Raw genomic sequence first — 3,802 nt, forward strand, 5'->3', positions numbered from 1 at the left:
CGGGAAAATGCATATAAAATTTCAATATTTATTCAAAACTTTATACATTTTAAAACATAATATAAATGGTCTTGCAGTGTAAAAGTATTCTAAAAAATATGTAATTAAGTTTCAGCACTGATTTATTTGACATTTCAAGCTTTAATTCCTGCCATTATTAGCCGATGTTATCAGACCAAGGAATCATCTCGTGGTTATCCCCTATCAATTCAAGGATTTCACATTGTTACCACTTCCTGGTTAACATTCGCAAAAATAGATTAAACTAGAGCAGAGCTCGTGGCAAAGCCCCGAGTAGGTCTTCCGTTGTTGCTGCGAGTTGAAAATATATGTTATATGGTGTCAAACGATTATAATGACTAAACTTTCAGTTCTGCTTTTGTTATAAAAACGTGTTGTGATTGAAAGCCTGTATATAAAACGTGTTTTGAAACAAAGAAAGGAAGAAAATATTTTAGGAAAAGTATTTGTCGAGCAGAGTTTATGTAATCGTTTCAAACATTCTTTAAAAAGTGAGATGTTTAATGGCGAGTTAAATTTTCAAGGGTAGCAAGCATTGTTATAAACAGTACTGGCACTGTACCAGTTATCGGCGAAAATTTAACGTTTTCTTTTCGTAATTCCTTATTTCTTGATATTTTTGGATAAAACTTGACATACTTTAAAAAGTGAACTCCTTATTTATCAATTTGTTAGTTTATATCATTATTTAGAACCCAAAACATCTTGTTTTGTGCTTTTAAGCACGCCCCGAATTTGCCGAGATTTTACGATTTACTGTACCAGTTATCGGCTTCGTGATAATAACATAGTAAAAATCCGTGTTCTCTGCTAAATGTAGTTTGAATTATGCCCCTTTGCTAGGTCAGACTAAAGTATTTGGGGTCATGATACATTATAAACAAAACTCATAAAAGAATTCGTTTATTATCATACGGTAATACACCAAATCGTATACTATTCAATACATAATTGTGCAATCAGGCGTTCAATTGCGCTACGAATTTCTCTGAAATTCGTGAATTCCTTTTGTTTATACATGTTAAATGTATTGATTTTATAAGTCAAATCAAAGAAGGGATAGAATAACGTATCACAAAGAGGTAATATTCTATTTTTAACTTATTACGTCACTTCCCCCACTGCTGAAAGTGCAAAGATGTAAAATTAGCGGTAAACAATGATCGTTTAAGCTCATGTAAAAAACATATTCAAGAAAGTTTTCAAGCAAACTTACTTTTCTTTATTCGAAAAAGACGACTGAATTAAAAAATCTTGGATTATCGCGTGCTATAAACCCGAACTCTCAGTTTAGCCGATAACTGGTCTTAGCCGATAACTGGTACAGCACCAGTATGTACTCATGATTCATGTCAGGAATTGTATTTCTTTTTTAAACTGAACCCGCCTACAAAACACGTAAACCTTTCTCAAAGATAACTTCTATATTAAAATATTTCTAAATTTTTGAAGACTATGTGCAAGTTTAGAATTGCGTGCTGACAAAATTTACAGACCCTAAAACGTACTACTACACCAAAAAAGCGTGCGGCCTACGTGCGAGAAACGTTTCGTGTAAACCTTTTAGAGTTTCATGTACCAAAAAAGCGTGCGGCCTACGTGCGAGAAACGTTTCGTGTAAACCTTTTAGAGTTTCATGTAAACCGTTTAGCGTTTCGGGCAAAGCGTGTAAATCGTTTCGAGCAAAGCGTGCGAGAACCGTGTGAAACGTTCATCAGATTTCATTCGGAACTCTCTGACAAGTTAATTGTTTCAAAATGGCGCCCGTGTTTTACATTACTTTAACAAAATTGAGCGAATTTTTAACAAACAAAAGAAAGGTATATATATTAAAAGACGACTAGTAACAGATAATTACATGTATATTTAACGTTTTCATGCGATGTTTCAGTACTGAAACAATATTAAATCTCGCTATACATAAGAAATATTAAATACAGTTAGCGAAACATGATTTCTATTGGAACAAACCTAAATCAACTTTAACTTGCACGATCATGTTTTGATAAGCATGTATTTTTTTTTATTTATTTACAACGATAACTCTTACTGAGACCATTCGGCTGTGTACAAGCAGCACACATAACCTCGGACATCGGGTGAGACCTGCACCTGGCTAAACCTGTCAATCAAACTCTGTGTATTTGTTTTCATTGGATGGTCAGGCGTCTCTCTTTTGTCAAAAGCCAATGGAAAATTAATGACTTCAAGGTAATCGGAATACGTATTTGATGAAGCACACAATTTAAATTTATTAATTATTTGAACAAAATTAAATGTAAACGTAGAAAGGTAATAAAAAAAATTAATTATTATGGGAATCTATACGCATTGTACTCAATTCAAATAGATTATATTATGATTTTGTTATTTTATGTAGTAAAATCACCCTTCCAACTGTTACTCAATTACATAACAATTGATGACCTGGGGCTATAAATGTTCTGAGCTGTGTGCGCTGAAGCGACACAAGATTCTCGGTCGCATGTGGCAATTGAATTAACACAGACTGGCCGAATAAACAAAGGGGTGGGAAAGTGAAACAAAATGTTACACATAAGAAACCACCAAAAATCTTGCTATCTTTTCTCCAATTAAAAAGAAAATCCAGCGCGAGCACCTGTCAGCGGGGCGGGAGGAGGGGGGGGGGGGGCAGCAATGAGTTCGCTTCCACAATGAAACTACAGTAGTGATTAATATGTGACCGATAGAATCTAATCTAAAGTTGTTTAAACTCATGTGAATATTTTTTAAAATAATCATCGAATGCCTCAATTCAGGGCATTCCTTTATCGTGCTAGCACCTACCGCAAACATGTAACATGGAACTTTGATTATAATTTGATTTGATTTTTAAACTACCTTATACGCTATCGTATAAATCAATGCTTAATCAACTGTACAAGTAAAATAAATTTATCTTTTCATCTTAAACCAATATAATAGTTGAAAACATAATAATATATAGTTGTGTCCGTGCAAAATATGAAACATAAACGCGTCATAAGGTACATGTAGAAGAACACGAACCGACCGCGGATCACTTATCCACTCGCGCCGGATCTCCTCAGCCATGTGCGAGGGATGATCATCATTTAAATGTTTAATATTTGAGGGGGGGGGGGGGTGTTGAATTAAAACATTAATTGTACAGTTTTTAAAGTAGTTTACATAAACAAACCAACCATTAGTTTATGTCTAACGATTTTTCCGATTTGGAGTAATATCGTTCATTAATATTCATTTACACTCAAATATTTAATTAAATATATACAAGTAGGACAAACTTTTATAACATAAAATTAAAACAGTTCTTGTATATACGGCTATATTAACTCAAACACGTTCATATGCATGTTAGTGTAAGTCGCGGTGTGCGAATCTTGTGTATTAAATAACCGCTTACCGCTAGGTAATGCAGCCGTCGCTGATCTCCTCGGCCGTGGGCAAAGAATATATTTCGTAAAGGTACAACGCACAGAAACGCACAGCTCACAACGAAGGAAGAGTTGAAAAGTTTGCAATATAATGACCTTACTCTATCAAATAGAAGTTATATATTTTAAACTTAAACCCCACAATTGATCTATGTCTATTATTGCTTTAGAGAATGACATTGCTTTTATTAATTAAATGAACTATTTCTTACTTGACATCCAATCGTTTAATCCACAAAAGATTTTGTGTAATCAAAACTAAAACAATTCTTGAGTTCGCGGCTAAATAAACTCATATATGAGAGACGCAACTCTCGTGTATTAGATAACCGCTGACCGCTAGG

This window comes from Crassostrea angulata, chromosome 7 (genome assembly GCF_025612915.1).
Source record: "Crassostrea angulata isolate pt1a10 chromosome 7, ASM2561291v2, whole genome shotgun sequence".
Taxonomy (NCBI): Eukaryota; Metazoa; Mollusca; class Bivalvia; order Ostreida; family Ostreidae; genus Magallana; species Magallana angulata.